Source organism: Leuciscus leuciscus (assembly GCF_965113295.1).
Source record: "Leuciscus leuciscus genome assembly, chromosome: 3".
Taxonomy (NCBI): Eukaryota; Metazoa; Chordata; class Actinopteri; order Cypriniformes; family Leuciscidae; genus Leuciscus; species Leuciscus leuciscus.
In genome coordinates this window covers 56,953,656-56,971,703 of record NC_138727.1, presented here as the reverse complement: position 1 = coordinate 56,971,703, position 18,048 = coordinate 56,953,656, and the positions used below count along the sequence as shown (strand labels likewise).

Below are 18,048 nucleotides of genomic sequence, written 5' to 3'. Positions count from 1 at the left end.
AATGACGTCAGAATGCTGACGTCATTAGCAGAATGCTAGCGTGTTATGGGTAACAACAACTCAACCTGTAAGAAATCGAAAATAAATAAGTACTCGTTCATTCAACTTTCGACCTATAACCCATGTTGAACTTGCAAAACCTACAATAAAATCTGAGATTTCTCAACGGCAATCGGGTGAAAGAGACACATTTAGCCGTCTAGCCCCATTGACTCCCATTCAGTCTGCACTCGCCCGCGATCACCTCCAGTGGAATACTAATGGAACTGCAACCAAGATCGATACAATGGGGCTAATAGGAAGTGCCAAGGCTCTCCGTAGACGGGCTCTGCCATTGTTGAGTTTCATATGCTGATTCTTGATGTCCGTGGTTGTCAAAAAAAAAAAACTATTTTATGTATTTAAAAACCAAAATTCTGAACATTTGATCTGTTGCAAGAAAACAATATCCACTTTTATTGAGGTGGAAAATTAGTAAACTATTCTGCTTCTTATTATGCTGAAAATTGTTTCACCTGTTTATCCTTGTTTTTTTTTTGCAACAAAATTAAACTATCCAACTAAAGTAAACACTGATCACAACAATGGTGACCAAACATTTTAAAACATCAACTACTAAACCTCTGTTAATTCTCAAAAAAAAAAAAAAAAACCTTCTGCAGAGATCTTGAGAGATGTATTGTCTTTTTTTATTTGCAGTTGATTTCAGGCTGTGTGGCATTAAGTCAGTTGTAATTGTGGTGTTTCATTTTCTGAGAGTGCAAGCATGATGTTGAACCAACATCACATTGTAACATTGACTCAATGTCATCACCAATTATTTAATGATGAAAAAAATATATAAAAAACTAAACATTAATTGCTGGAGATTTGAAAGTGATGTTGATTCAGTACAATTAACATTGACACATTAACATTATTTTGATGGTTGTTATCTATCTGGGACCCTAATCAAACACACCTGAACCAGCTAATCAACGTCTTCAGGATTACTAGAAAGCTACAGACAGGAGAGTTTATCAGGGTTGGAGCTAAACTCTGCAGGACAGTGGCCCTCCAGGACCGCAGTTGCCCATCCCTGGACTAGATCATCTCAAGGGGGTTTATATACACACTGGGGGAACGGAAAACAAACGGTGGGAGTGATAATGTTACAATGCTTTTTTTGGAGTTCAGTTTTGGATGATGCTGTGAACTATTAACCCTGTCTGATCCTGTAACGTCTCTGTTAAAGGACAATTCCGGTATTTAACACTTTGAGTCTATTTTGTAGCTTGTTTTGGATGAACTAGAGTGGTGGACAAAGAAATTTTGACAATGGTTCCTGTCTCGACTTTTTTTTACTATTTTAGAATTGCCCATGACTGCTTTAGAATGGGAGTCTATGGCCATGCACAAACATGTCCTTAAAACAACCCTTAACGTTCGTTTTCAAAACTGTGCAACTCACCGAGTGGTTAGTGGTGTTCGTTGATGATTAAAAACAAATATATCGGCGCAATGTATGATTTCAATCCGTTTATTTTTCTATAGTGGAACTATTTTTTCAGATACCTCACAACCGCGTATAAACTTCCGCTCTTCCGAAACTTCCGTTGCTCTGCTCACGCTAGCCTTCTGAGAGACAGAGAACCGAGAGAAAAGACCTAAAAGACCATACAACCAAATGTAAACAGCCCCCTTTCCGTTCCCGGTAGCGCAGTAATATCAACGAGCAATGAGTCCTCCAACGGAAATTTTCTTTGTTGAAAGGGACACCTACATTAACTTAAGATTATTTACTAAACTTTTTAAAATGCACATCAGCTTCTCCATGAAGAATAAGCTCAGTTTAAATGAAAAAATGACTGTGAATATATTGTGAGGAAAATAACTGACCTTGTATTCACTTTCATTTTCATTTTCTGTCTCAGTGCTGCTCTTTCACCCAGTTAAGGCTGATAAGGGTCTCATGATGTCTTACACAACATCTCCAAGCTATTATCAACATAATTATATTGATATTAGAAAATATTTTAACTAAAGCTATTTCTTCCTCAATGTTTTTGTTGTTACTAGTATTTTTTTCTATATTCTATGTCAAAGAAAGTTTTCTTAGGAAATTCTCTGCCAGAAAATGTCATTCGTCATTAGTTCTATCACTCTTGGATATGAGTATCCATTAAAATCATAACACATATCTTGCAATCTAAATAAGCAACCCTACTGATCATGTCCCCTATTATTAAAGAACATTAATGCTGTTGTTTATCTGGTAAAGTGAATCAAGTCTTTCTGCAGTGAAAAGTGAAAGTGATTGTACACAGAGCTCTGTCTGACAGAAACAGCCCTGATTTACAAGAAGAGGTGGGGTTCTTGTTATTTCCTTTTGGCAGTATTGAGTATGTGGCTCTAAAGCTGTACGCCCATCCGGTGAAGTGAATCAGGAAGTGCACAAGTTTTTTTTTTTTACTCTTTTACAATATTCTTTTACAATTGCTTGATGTAATTTCATAGCCAAAATCCAGTAAACCCAAGAGATAATCCGATGTAGAAATGGAGTTTCACATTAGAACTAAAAAGTTCCCCATGCAGATTTTGCTCAGATCTCACTACATGATGACTATACCCTATACTAAAAAGTGACCAAAATCATCTCATTAGTTTGTCTTACAATTTTTTTACCATTACAAACACACATCTGAAACACAGTTTAAAGCAACCAAAGAACTGATGTTAAACAGTCAAGAGTGAAGAGCCCAAACTAAAGCAAACACTGATCACCATAATGGTACCCATGTTTTTCTTTTTTTTTTCTTTTCTTTCAAGACATCAACATTTAAACCTCGGTTAATTCTCAAAGAGAGATTCTGTAGACGTGTGACAGAAATAAAGTCAGTCTGGTTAGTAATAAGTGAAGCTGGTAATGCTGTTTGTGGAGTTGTTTAATCCTCCTCTGCTGAGATCTTGAGAGATCTGTTAGTGTTTAATGTTCTGTTGGGATTTAAAGTGTTTCTGTTGAGTTTTGTGTGTCACCATTGTGTTGAGGAGTAGAGCCTGTGCTTCAGTCTAGAGACCTGCACTCAGAGCCGCCTTAACCTAATGTTAGGCCCCGGGGCTGAGAGGTTTTGTAGGCCCCCCATCCCCTCGATTTATAGTCTCATTTTTAAAAAGTGTAAAAGCCTATCTAGGTAATCTACATCACAAAATGCATTAGTTTCTTTCGAGACCTACAACAGTGAGTTTTTTCATATTGTTTTTAATTTTATTATTGTTATTAACATTTCACTGAGCACATAAACACAAGACACTTTATTTAACAACCACACACAGCAACTAAATTTCAACTTTATGCAAATGAGAAGCGATTTTCGCGAGCGACAACCAATAGGAAAGAAGCCTTTCAGTGGAGCTCAGCTCCCGTCACCGTCTCGAGTGCAGTGCAGGCAAGACAGAAGAGTTCAAGGGCGATTTCACTGTTTTATATGATTTGACTGTAACTAACCACAAACATGGATATAATAAAATAATGCATGGAAAAGAAACTGTCGACAGTCTCAGTGAGTTTAATTCATACATTTATAGTTCGAGTGTTGTAGTTTTATGATGCAAGTTTAGCACTGCTGCAGTTCATTTTACAGTTTCCCCTGCATTATGTTGACTATTAGGGACAAGACAATTTATTATTTGTCAAATTCGGATGACGGTTTAGTAATTTATGACAGTATGAGTGAGTTTAATTTGTAGATTGATCGATCGTTAATCTAGTAAATGATTTAATCCCTGAACACTGCTGTGTGGTAATATAAAAACACTCTCCCAACAGCATACTGTTTCTTTTGAGCCTAATTCCTAGTCAAATTAAAATTGTATAGTTGTATAATATCACTTGTGATGGTGTTTTGTATAGATGTGGCCAGACGAGCAGTCTAACGCCTCATTCGCGCCGCGGGACATCTAGACGCGCGTAAACGCGTCTTTGCATTGACATTGAAATCACTCGCGCCAGACGCTCTATTCGCGTTTGGTGTGAACGCACCATAACAATAACATTAGAGCGACAGCAATACCAACGCCCACAAGCGACTAGCGACATACAGCGACACAATCTGACAAGTAAAAAAAAAGAGGACCTTTTCAGCTCATCATGAACCTGAACATGGGAGGCCCCTGAACTTGGGAGGCCCCTGGGCTTCAGCCCAGGTAAGCCCGTGCATTAATGCGGCCTTGCCTGCACTCCTGCGGGACTACCGCGGGACCCAGCGCAACCGAGTGCGGTGCGGGACAATATTTGATGGGTGAATGCGGGTGCGGGCGGCAAGCTATTATTGTGTGCGGGTTGCGGGAAAATTAAATTATTTGCGGGAAATATCTAACAAAATAAAATAACTAAAAACAAATAAACCGTTATTTATTTAATGCACAAGCAACAAGGAGCAACAATAAAAACGATTTAACGGAAGCTAACTCTCGCGTGGTTCATTCATAGGCGCGGAACAGCCGAGCCAAGCCTACTACACAGAGGCAAAATGTCTGCACCGCATGACTCAGGTGGATCGTTTAGTGCTACAGATATTAGCTCGTTATTAAAGAAAGGAACATGCAAAACTACAAAACCAAACAAAGGAAAATCTGATATTTGGAAATGTTTTTCAGTACTATGCGACAGCGATGGAAAGCACCTTCCTTTTGCAAGCTGTGACAAATGCAGCAAAATACTCACATACAGCGGGCACAAGTCTGGAACTTCAGGTCTGAAGCGTCATGTGTGCACCGTTTTGAGAGGCCAAACTTCCCTGACGTTTACGGCAAGTCAGTCGAAAGTGTCAAGTGCACTAAAAGATGTAACAACAGAAAAATGTGTTGACTTTGTTTGTGCCGACCTAAGACCTTATGACACCGTCTCTGGCCAGGGTTTCATTAAACTAGCGCAGCACCTCGTTGACACAGCAGCCAAGATTGGAAAGTTCGATGTGAAGGAAATGTTGCCTCATCCAACAACATTGTCACGAAATCTGAGTGAAAGGGCACAAACACTAAGGAGAGCTGTTGTCGATGACATGACCGATACAATTGCGAAATATGGTTGCGCAGTGACTACTGACATCTGGACCGAAAACTATCGGAAAACCTCCTTTCTGTCAGCCACAATACAGATAATTTGCCATAGAGGCAAATTACGACTTGGTGTCAAGGGTGCTCTTTGCAACCCCATTCGATGCAGGCACTTCAAAAACTGGCGACAACATTCGAGCTTTCTTATTTCAAAATCTTAGAGTATTTGGAATTGATAGTTCACAGGCAAAGAAACTTGTCTTCGTCACTGACAGAGGAGCGAACATGGTCGCAGCTCTATGCGTCTTCACAAGACTGAACTGTAGTGCTCACGTACCCAACACTAGGGCTGGGCGATTTAAATCGCGATATTGTTATGCGCATCTCGTCAGTAAAGCCGGTTCCTTGATTTAGTAGTAAATCACCATCACCTGCTTTCAGATGGAGCGGCATTTAGGGCTGAGGAGATAATTAAGTGATTAATTTAGTGATGATTGAGCATTATTGAAGACACCTGATGTTAACAAGCAGAATCACTGAAGAAGAAAAGCACAAATTGTAAGTTACCATTAAGGTGATGGGTGTTTGCTTTAGTTGGGCTCTAGACCATTATATGTTTACTTTAATATTTACTGTTGTTTGTCTGCTGTTATTGATTTATAACAGTTAAATGAACAAAGTAAAATGTTATCTTATAGTGTTGGTTATGTTTTGACATAATCATACTGTGATCTGAAAAGTGAAACATATTAAGATAGTTTAGTTTAACTTGTTAGCAGCAGTTTTGTGATTTTTCAGCCTATGATTATCAGGACTTTACTTATAATTCAAAATATTTAATAAACATTGCTCTAATGAAAAAGACGTTCAGACATCAATAATCAGCCTGTGAATCTCAACAATGGTGGTGACAATAATAAAGCATGTTGCAGTGGCTGCCACCAATCACAACTCATTAATGGCTCCCATCATGCATTGCGGTATGAATAAATTATGATCTGAATTGTCTATGTAATTTACTTTTCCTCATTGAATATTCTGCTCCTCACCATTGTTGAGATGCATAGACTGAATCTTGACATCTGTGTGTGCCTAAAAGAATGATTTTTTTTTTTAAACAAGTTTTAAGAAATCCTTTATATCAAAAATTCTGGCCATTTATTCAGATTCACAGTTATGCTGTAACCAACAACATAAATCGAAGTCAGAAAGAAGGATCTTAATGAGCTCAGTGATCAAGTTCAAATGATGATTGTCATAATATAACCAACAAAGATCACTTTTTTTTCTTTGTTCAACTCGCAGTTTTAACTCAGATACAACCGCCAAACAAAACCTAAAGTACACATGAAAGGGTCAGAGCCCAACTAAAGCAACTACCCATCACAATAATGGTAACTTACAATTTGCGATTTTCTCCTTCAGCGATTCTACTTGTTAACATCAGGTGTCTTCAATAATGCTCAATCATCACTAAATTAATCACTTAGTTATCTCATTAACGTAAACACTCTTGAGTGTGGACTCATACACTCCCAGGGGTGTTAATTTAACACTGGAGGTTTTGCTGTGTAGGCTATACAAAGAGCCGGAGTTAACTGACAAGCTGAGCCATATCGCATTAAATATCGCTGGCGATACGTCCGCGATATTGATGTGATTTGGCTCAGCTTGTCAGTTAACTACGGTTCTTTGTAGTAAATGCCGCTTCATCTGAAAGCAGGTGATGGTGATTTACTACTAATCAAGGAACCGGCTTTACTGATGAGATGCACATAACAATATCGCGATTTAAATCGCCCAGCCCTACCCAACACCATTCTTTCACATGCATTCTCGTCCGCTGTGATGGACAAAACACCCGAAGTTGGCCAACTTCTGAAAGACGTGAAAAAACTTGTCACCTACTTCAAACATTCCGGCCTGCAAGTGAAGCTAAGTAAGTCTCTAAAGCAGTCAGTGGAAACACGATGGAATTCTAATTTTGAAATGCTAGATTCTGTGTTTCAACAGTATGATGAGATTGCAACAATCCTGCTGGATAATAAACAGTATGACAAAGTAGGGTGCATTGACAAGAATATTCTTAAAACCCTGGTGACTTTTTTGAAGCCGTTCAAAGACGCAACCAATGACTTGGAGTCAGATAATACAGCCCTGAGTGCGTCTCTAGTACTTCTGTGGTCCGTAAAACTAAGAAACCACTGCGAGGCAGCCAGGACTGACTGCATTCTCAGTGAAATTGCATCCACTTGTCTGCAACGTCTGGAGGAACTAATGTCGCAGAAAAATTCGGCACCACATGGAATTCATATGCTCTACAAAATAGCTACATTCCTCACTCCCAAACTGCGTCAGTTAAAAATGATTGATGATAATGAAAGACAAGCTGTGATCCTTGCCGTCAAAGTGCTAGTTGATGAGTTGGGGTTTGATGAGGATAACACAGAGGAAAACCTACAACCGCCGCCATCAAAAAGGACTTTTCAAGACTTTGCGGAATGGGAGGATGCTGATGATACCATGGACAGCGACGTGTCATTCGATTCCGAAATAGCGAGATATTTGAAGGTCAAGTTGGATGGATTAGAAGCACACAGACCCAATGATGTCCTCCAGTGGTGGAAAAGACGATGTCAAGAATTCCGAGATTAACCCCCTGAGGTCGGCTGTATCGCCGGCGATACCAGCTCGCTTTTTTTTAATCAGTGTAAAAGAAACTCATAAATACTCTGTTGACTTTGATTTTCCATAGGAGTTTCATACATCAATCGATTCTGTTAAATGTGTATTATTTTTGTTTATACTCACAATAAAAACAAAGTGTTGTGCTTTTTGCCAAATAAAGAAAAATAAACACGAAGCGAGTTCTGCCTTCTCTCTGCCAGTGAAGTCCATTCTGAAACGTCCGAAAATGAACAATAACTGAGCGAATACTCAGTCAAACAGGCATACAGAGGCGTGTCTATGCGCGCGTCCTCTACATCCTGACACCCCCCTCCTACTCCTCCGCATTCCATAGGTAACAGTGAATTTATAAAAGTATATAATTTAAATGGTTATAAAAAATATCTACTGAAACCATTTGTTTTAGATAAACAAAAACAATAAAATCCATCTTACATGTTTAGAGAGTTACAACAAAAATGACTACATAGGACTATCTTCAGAGAGAGCAACCATGAAAACATTTAGAGACTGTCCCGCTGATAGGATACTTATAAGGTCCTTCCGATCAGCGCTGCGTCTTCTGAGAAAGAAGTTACTTGACAATAATGATAGCTTCAGGATATCGGGTGACAGATCAGAGGAGCCTCATGTCACAGTAAATCTAGTCTGCGTTCCAGAGTACATCCAGAGTTTTATACTAAATTCATTTCAAAATATAATCGTAAAAGTTTAAATATGATCTTTTAAAATGAAAGACTGTTTAAATGAAATCTTTAAAGTTTGAATACATACGCATCTTCTATTTATCTTTTAGAAGATTACTGTAATGATTTTGTTTAACGGTGACCTAAAGTATAATTGTTATTAAACAATGTCTGTTCAAAAACTTTAGATTGGTGAAAAACTGTACTTAGTTGTCTTAAATCTCATTTATATGAAGAGATTCAATCAGCATTTTTTGTCCATGCGGGGTTTCAATTTTTATGGCTTTCCATAGCCATAATGATTTTTGTACCGTAACTGCATATTCAATCATGTACACCTAAACACGACCATCACAGAAAACTATAAAATAAATAAAATACAGAAATGCCACTTGTCATCAGTTTTGAATGTTTGTAATCGGCTTTTTACACACTAGTCGATTACGCTGTTCACATCTTGTTTTTGTACAGTTTGCAAAAAGTATATAGTCTCATATAGGAATTTATGAAAAATATTGCATAAAGAGAATTAAATGACGGTAATTCTAGTATGAGAGTGTTTAAGACTAAACAAATCATATTTCTGCTATGGCTACGAAACATCGACGTGAATGTTGAGTATTACACTACAAACTCGTCTATTTCACTTAAAGAGGTGCATTTCGCCGCACAGTCGTAGATACACAGCTATTTTGTGTATGTGTGTCGCTAAACAACGGCTAAGCTAATGAATTGCAGTTGATAATGGTATTTTTATGTGAAAGATTCATTTTTTTTAATTTTTTATTCTGTCCACACCCGAGTTTTAGGCATCTGTCTTTTAGGCCCCATCCAGAAAACAGATGTTGTGATTTTTGTCTTAATTGCTCTTCTTTCTGAAAACATGTGGTAAGCAGTTTTTGGTCTCATCGGCATAATGCCAAAATGTTTTAACATAATGTAAATTTCGATTGTTAGATAAATCATCTACCAATCAACAGTTATATGTGAAACAAGCTCAGTCGCATTTGAGTTGGATTCTTGTAGGCTATATATCGAACATTGTTATTGAACCGCATGTTTGACTCTGTAACAAGACCAAATATTAGCACGTAACATTTGGACACCTTTGTTTTTGTTTGCATTTCTTCTGAAACACCCCGTTTTGAAATTGTTTACCATCACCATTCTCAATCTATTGTAGCTTGTCTATTTTCCTTACACTTTGAACTTACACATTCAAGAGACTTCCTCGGAAGCTGGTAGACAAATTTCTGTTGTCTGCACCACCTACTCTACACCTAAAGAAAACATATACAAGAGTTGCGAATGTGCGTTTTTGCGTACGTTTTTGTATGTTGAAATGTATGTTAATAAATAAAAAATGCCGCGAAACAAAGACAAGGACCCTCAAAATCTGTGCATACAACAAAACAGTGCATCCGTGTACGATGATTTATCAGAAAATTACTTTCTATTGATATCACGTTTTAATCTTAACTCAATACATTTGAATGCGCTAAAGGACTATGAACTTTAATATTTGGTAAAATTAACTAAAGCCTGCGCAAATCCTAGCTACTTTCTAAATGCTTGTTACGGAACTTGTTGCGAACAATTCACACATGTTTAATCAGATTTTGTCACTGGATTGAGTGAAAATAATAAACTTCTCTCTGGTGGCATGGTTTATGCAGGACATAGTTATTTATGGCTTTCCTGTACCCCCGTACATTCTACACAACAGTGGGGCGGGCTGAGCTGTTGTCCCGATAAATATTTCAGGACATCGCACGCTCTAGCTCTACTCTAGCTCTACTAGCCGCGGACTGCTGTGCTACTGCGACATCTCATTGTTCAACATTCCTGTTTGCTTGAACCTGACGCAAACTACGCTTCTGACCCAAAAACACAAACTTCCGAGCATTAACGCACAAACCCAGGACGACTGTGCCGCAAGGACTCACTCAGGAGATTCCAGGAACATTACAGGAACGAAAATCATCTTTCATCATCATAAGAAATCAGTTCGGTTTCATCACTGCTCAATATTAAAAAAATACAACTTGTTAAGCTGGGATAACTTGATCAAATATGTACATATATATTCTGATGTTTAAGACTATACATAGCCTGTCTTCACCACTAAAACAGTTTGTGAATATTAGAACAACTGCTCACCGATTTACAAGGGGTGGGGAAAGAGGGGACTGTATTATCCCTCTGAAAAGAAGTAACTTTAGCCAGTCTGTATTTTCGGTCAAAGCTGCAAGGGAATGGAACTCCGTCCCATCAACAATTAGACGATTACATACTTTTGGTTCTTTTCAGTCTCATCTTAAAAAATGGTTACTGACAATTCAGCACTGTCAACATTAGTATTGTATTCTTGACAATGGACTTCTTTGTACTAATTGTTCTTGGCTATGTTGCTCTCTTCTGTTGTTATCTTTCTCTTTCCTTTCTCTCATGTTTACTTTGTTTTAGATAATTCACGTTTATTTTGTATTTTAATAGTGATTTCTCTGGTTGTGCGTGAATTTGTTTTGTTTTTTGTAATTACTATTATTAATTTCTTAATTTCTATTTTTTTTTCTTTCTTTTTTTTTTCTTATATGATGTGTATATGTGTGATGCTCTGTCTCTGTTTTTAGGGTGACCTTTTAACATTCTGTCAAGGGTCTACAGATGAAAAATAGCCTTTTGGGCTAATTCTGTCACGTTTACATTTATGTTTATTAATGTGCATTGCCCCTGTAAATAAAAAAAATAAACCTAAAATTCTCGGGACAGCAGCATATGTCCAAATTTTAATCTTAACCGTTCTATTTCATCAGATACGATCTGTAAACAGGGCTTTAAGTGTAAAATACCAAACTTGTCCTTTAAATGGCTCATGCTGCAATTACTTTTTAGCAAGTTGACCTCTAGAATTTACTATTGTGCAATTTTATCTACAGGTTGCAGTTAGTGTGGAACTTTAAGGCCTCAAGCTTTGATGAATATGCCTCTCGGTGCAATAGTCAGATGTGATTCTGTTGTAATAGTTTAAATGATGTGTTTGTCTGTTTATAACAGCAACCAAGACAAAGGCTGAGCAGAAACAAACAGGTGTTGGTCCTGCACCCCCACATTACAGAAGAGCTGGCCCTTGGGTTAAATGTGAACCGACCCGTTGTGGAGATCATCCATGGGTTCAGCTCTTCCTCAGACCAACAGCCAGAGACCAGTAGCAGCAACTCCTTCATTACTGGTAAATACTGGAGCTTTCAATTATCTTACTAAACTGTCAAATAATTTGCTTCTGCATTCAATTAGGGCTATAATCCAAATGGCTGGTACAGTTATTTCAACTGTTAAATCTTGAGTTATGATGCATTGCTTTGACTTGTGAAAGTGAAACTGATAAACTTATGTTAATATAAAAATATTTTGCCATGAGTTATTGCCCAGCAAACATTGGTCCGACGGCAACGTCGTGTCCCTGGCCAAAAATAGTCGCGGTATGACGGCATAAATCGGTAAAAATATGTAACACAGAACATTTCCTAAAAATGCATTCAGATACATGTGTGCATGTCTACAGTTATCTGAGGTTGCATGTATAATTGTTATTTTGACTTTTAGCTACGTGTAGTTCAATATATACCATGTTGTGTTTCGGGTGAGAGAGGACGTCACCATGGCGACGTCTTTTACACGTGCATTTATAGTCCATCATGACCCTCTATGAAATCAATTGTGATAAAGCTGTGCTTAATCCTTGTGTGGTTAATACTGCAATAATTAATTAAATTTTTTATTAAATTAAAGTTTTAATAAGTTGTGTGAATACGTCCACTGACGTCCTTTACACGTCTATAGTATCGGGTGAGAGGACGTCACCTGGCGACGTCTTTTACACGTGCATTTATAGTCCATCATGACCCTCCATCATGGAATCCTTGTGAAATATGCAAAAGCTGTGCTTAATCCTTGCATGGTTAATACTGCAAAAATTCATTTAATTGCCCAAGTAGTTTTTAAGAGGTTGTGAAGACGTCCACTGACGTCCTTTACACGTCAAGGCTGTGAATACACGTCCACTGACGTCCTTTACACATCTAGTCAAGCAAGACAGAAAAAAAAAACCCAGGAATTATCTTTATGAAATACACGAATTGTATACAAAGTAAATATATTTACTTTATCTTGTTTAAATAAATTATAATCACACAGTTCCCAGTGTGGTTAAGTTAATGCAAAGCCTCTGCATTTTAGTCATTATTTCAACCTTAGCCTACCTTACCTTTTCGGTAATGTTGTGGGGTTTTTTTTGGTTTTTTTATGGAATGTATGCATGTAAAACAGAAATATATCTGGTCACCATTTATGTCTGAGTTGGATGTAATTGCCAAAACTGTGCTGCCAAGATGTAACAAAAGATCTCCCGACATTACCAAATCCCGCGATAGGTTAGATTATCTCACGAGATGTTAACGCGTTTTCCCCATAGACTCACTCCGGAACACTGAAGTTTGAACAACCACGAAGAGAGGAGGAATTGAGGCCCATATTATTAAAAATCTACTGTTGGGTACGTACATTTTGTATTATTAGATTCACGTGCTAGAGTTTTACTTGTTTGACATGAATGAACCGAAAGAAATGATGCCCACATTGTCAACTGAAATTGGCTAACTGAGTTTGGCTAAAATTAGCTAGTAGGCTAAAAGTTGCTTTGAACTTATACAACGGTATACCATAGTATAAAGTATGTTTAATGATACAGTCAAAGTTATTACTGTAAATTATTAATGTAGCCTTTTGAGAGTTTCTTTCAGAAAGTAAATTATCTGAAGTAGAATGAAATGTTTAGCTGGATTTGAACATGTATGTTTTCAGTAACTGCTTTAAAAATTTTGTAATTTTAGAATTGCTAAACATGTCTATTCAGGGGACATCACAGCCCACCTGTCTTTATCAGAAATGTCCTGTTCACTTTCTCACTGTTACACACCTAGTTAAGGGTCTTTCTCAAGGGCACCACAGTGGTATTGAAGAGGCAGGGGACAAATGCTGTTTTGAATTTAGCTGAAGACCATACAAATATTTAGAAAATAAGTGCATGTCATTTACCTCAAATTTTTAATTTTCATTTATTTTAAAAAGACATATATTCTCTTCCCTTAGATGCTGTGAAGAGGTGGAGCCCACATGCTACAGACACTGAAATTGATGCAGCAATGGCAGAACACCTGAAACACACTCCAGGAAGAGCTGGGGGTGGTGGATACAAAAAATGAGCCAAACAATGTGTTTAAGGGATAGTTCACCCAAAAATGAAAATTGTCATCATTTACTCAACCTCATGTTTCAAACCTGTATACCTTTCTATGCTAAACACAAAGATGTTTAGATGTTTGTAACCAAGCAGATGTCGCTTCCCAATTCCCATTAATAATCATTTTTTCTCCAATAATGGTAGTCAGTGGATGCTCTATTTGCTTGGTTACAAACATTCTTCAAAATATCTTCTTTTGTGTTCAGCAGAAGAAAGAAACTCATACAGGTTTGGAATTTGGTGAGTAAATTACATAATTTTCATTTTTGGGTGAACTATCTTTATATAATAATTCAGTATTTTGCAATTGGTATTTTAGTTTGGTTAACAAATCGAGAGCTTAGAATTATAAGGTTCTATCTCCGTTTATTGTAGTTTATAAAGCATCAAAGTTTTTAAACTCGGTTTATGTTTTGTGAGATGGAACCTTTTATTTTATTAATAACTACTAACAATTTTTTTTTTTTTTTACAAAAATAACACCACACAGGCATTAATAAACACCTAATGGATCAGATTGTCAAAAACTCAATTTCAACCAAAAGTGGAGATAGAACCTTAAAATTCTAAGCTCACGAAATGTTAAACATTGAAAAAAATAAAGAGAAATTTTGGCTGTTCAATATCAATAAAATGTTGTGCTTAATCAGAACATGCTTCTTTTTTGCTTATGTCCACAAATAATGTGTTATTGTTTTTGATGTACACGTGATTAAAACGTTTTATTGACGTTCAGGTCTGACTGGACCAATTTTGGACCTTTTTAGAACCTTTGTCAAGATGTGTAGGCTAAACCTCAAGACTTGATTGTCTTTCACGATGTTACACAATAGGTGTGTGATTATTTTATATGCAGGCTTATATATACACTTAAATTATGCAGCAACACATTTAAACACATATGACGACGCATTTAGACGTCCAGGGACGCGCAGAAGAGACGTGGAATTCACGGCCAGAAAAGACGTGGAATTCACGGCCAGAAATGACGTCGGTTCAACTTCCATTTTGGAACTATTTTTCAACCATGACGGGACGTCTCGGACGGACGTCTTTTCAACGGTCATTAAACGTCCAAATGTTTGCTGGGTGATCACATCTTTACAGTTTTACATAATGTAATACTTGCTTGTGTGTGTTCTCTGGGCTTTAATCTAAAGATAACTTTAGGATTATAGCAATAAAACCCTCGGACAGGGACAAGTTCTTCTTTAGCCTCTTTCTCTCTTTAATAACTCTTTCTCTTCCACTCTCCTCTCTGTTCCCCCCGTCATAATAAAAGTCCTCACAACATCGTCCACTTTAACACAATATTTACTGCTGAATTAACATTGAAATATTCAAATATAAAATCAGCATTAATATTTGAATATAATGTGCAACACTTTTATCTGTTCCCAAGCAAGTGGTGAAGCATGTGCAGTAAGTGGACTTTGTCTAACTTTTACAATCCAAAGGAAGAAAGAGCAACTCTTTGTAATACCCATTTGTTTCCATTGCACAGGACAGTGAAGAAACCCTCTCAGATGACTGTCCTTTGGAGGAAGTACCTGTAAGTGCGTAAACAACTTTACTTAATTTATACTTGCGTATCTATTATTCCTGACTGCAATATGAGTTGCAGGAGTCCACATCTACAGAAAGTAACAAAATTTGGTATTGTGATCTGAAAAAAACTAAAAAATAAGGGGAGAAATAGAACTTGACAACTTAAAGAAGAAACTGGCACTAGAGATTGAGTTTCTTCAAAAGGTCCTTCAGAGTAAGTGCTGATACAATATTTCACACAGAGTAATATTACTGACCTTGCATAACAATATCTCTTGCAGGCTAAAGATGACTTGATCACTGGCTTTTCTTTACAAAGAATAATTGAAATACAACTAAATAAATATGTGCCAATATATCCACTAATATATCATAATATATGTAATTTTATATTCAGTAATACACTTCATAATATATATATATATATATATATATATATATATAGATAGATAGATAGATAGATAGATAGATATGTGATCAGATATAGTAATGTATGTGTAATATATTGCAGATATATTTAATCATGCAGCATAAACACACATTAAACATTTTAAACATTAAAAGTCAGAAGCAAAGCATGCTGGGAACTAGAAATTTGTTGTAACTCCATGAATGTGTGTGAACATACATTCACATTTATATGGGAACATGTATGTGCAATATATGTACACAATAAAGGAAAAAACATTTTGAATATTACATGTAATGCTATTTTTGTCTTCTTTTTAAATATATTATGTGTATTCATATATTGCCTTACATGTTTATTGCAAAATATAAGCACTAGTTTCCCATTTATGGAAATGTATTATGTAATATATTGCATTATATTTTTGTTCTGTAAGGGACTTGCAAAGAATCTCAGGGCAATGCACACAGTTTGTGCCGTTGTTAAAGCCCGACTCCAACGAGTCAAACATTTAACTTGTGTTTTCAACAAATGAATGATGTAAATGACATCCTCACGAGAAAAACGATATCTCTCAAAAAGTACAGTATCACGCTGTGCTAAAGGACTTCCCGTATCACTTCCGCTTAAAGCCGGAATCTAATCCTGTTCACATGAAATAAGATCTCGAGCAGGTTTAAAGGTGCTGTAAGCGATGCCACGCGTTTTTTAGGCCAAAACATTTTTTGTCACATACAGCAAACATCTCCTCACTATCCGCTAGCTGCCTGTCCCCTGAACACGCTGTAAAAAAAACGCGGTCTCTCTAGACACCACAGGCTCCACAAACGGCAACAAAAACAAACTGGGCTCATCCGCACCATGAAACACAACAAACAGTGCTCCAGCCAATCACAGACAAGAAGTATTAGAGGGTGGGATTTGCGGGGTTAGTGCGCGTACACATGAAGGGGGTGTGTGGAGGAGAGAGAAGCATGAAGAGGGAAGTTTGAATTATGGCCGACACACGACCAAAGAGACGATGTTCCGATGAACAAATTGCAAAGAAGAGGGACAAGGATAAGGAACGCGTGAAGTCCCGAATTTACATCGGAAAAGCCTTCGAAAGGTGGCGAGAACTCCGCCGGCAGAACAGCTTCCAATCCGACATTCAGTTGCTCTGTTTTTGCAGAACAGGTAAATCCATTTTTATTTCTAAACAGACGTTCATGTTCGCTAAACCAACACAAGGATGTAATTAGCTAGAACTATGCAGTCAGCGTTAACTTTGGTGAATACAACATATATGTTTCTAGAAGCTAGCGATCAATCTCTATTGTAAATGATCAAGCAAATTCACAGTAGGGCGACAATTTGTGTGAATGATTGTTTTCACCCACTGTTTGTTATGAATTTGAATGTTCATTAATAGGCTATTGACAACTTTGACTAAATTTGTTTACGACGCCACCGTTGTTTATGCTCACTGGGAAACGCGAAGCTAACGTTATCTTGCTATTATTGCGTCCTTGTATGGGAGCTATAGACCTAACCTCAGGTGGTGAAACAATTTTAAGATAATGTTTCTCTTTTTCTGCATTCTGTTCTGCAATATATAAAACCATTTATCTAACTTGGCGACATTACACATTGCTTGAAGTATCAGTATTTATAGTGACTACTTTGACTTTCCTTTATGCCAGAAGGGAGGGGAGGAGGGAGGAGACGGGATGAGGAGGAGGGAGGGTCTAGCTAGCCTCCGTTTTGTTTGACAACAATTCGAATGTCAACAAGAAGTTACGTCTCCCGACATCGCTTAGAGCACCTTTAAAACAAATGATGTAACAGTGGAATTAAATAAAGGTTAAAAGCTGGTGAATTGTCACTGTGTAAAAAAAATATAAATGCTAAAATTAAGTCAGAGGGGTAAAACACCTAAAGTGATGTTCATTGGTGGATAAAGTGCATTTTTCTGCTTTTAAATAATAATTGATCATTTTACCTTAATATACTGAACAAAATATATTAAGGTAATTTTATGGTCAATATTATCAGCTTCTGTTATTCTGTCTTTGTGTTCCTGTAACTTTCCCTTTAAGAGATCAGTTTTATTAGTGATGCGCTCATACAATACTAGCCCAGCGCAGAGCCACACGCCACAGCAGCGCCAGACCAGCAGTCTCAGACCGGCCGTTAGCGTGGAGATTACAGCAGCATTAAGGTCAGGTTTAGTGGTGGGGTTGGGTATTGTTTATGCTGGAGCTTATAGTTAATGTGAGGTTAGGGTTAGTGGTTTTGGCAAGCCTGCAACATTAGCCGAAAAAAGCGTAACGCTAGCTAATTCTGTGCTAAACATGTTTGCTCCAGTAGTAATGAAAAGATTCACCTTGAACTCTGTCTTG

At 37.3% G+C, this 18,048-nt stretch overlaps 1 protein-coding gene and 1 long non-coding RNA gene across 3 annotated transcripts in view; one reads left to right on the top strand and one right to left on the bottom strand.

The window, feature by feature from the left end:
• LOC309493626 (hemicentin-1-like) overlaps positions 1–18,048 on the bottom strand; it is a 281,640-nt gene that overhangs the window by 140,775 nt on the left and 122,817 nt on the right. The window lies entirely within an intron of this gene.
• On the top strand, positions 11,841–13,630 carry LOC309493900. 2 transcript variants are annotated; one of them, XR_014204068.1, is made up of 3 exons: positions 11,841–11,908; positions 12,883–12,963; positions 13,560–13,630. It is a non-coding gene; the product is annotated as an uncharacterized lncRNA (long non-coding RNA). The 2 variants fall into 2 exon arrangements; XR_014204069.1 differs by lacking the exon at positions 11,841–11,908 and having other exon boundaries at positions 11,915–12,963.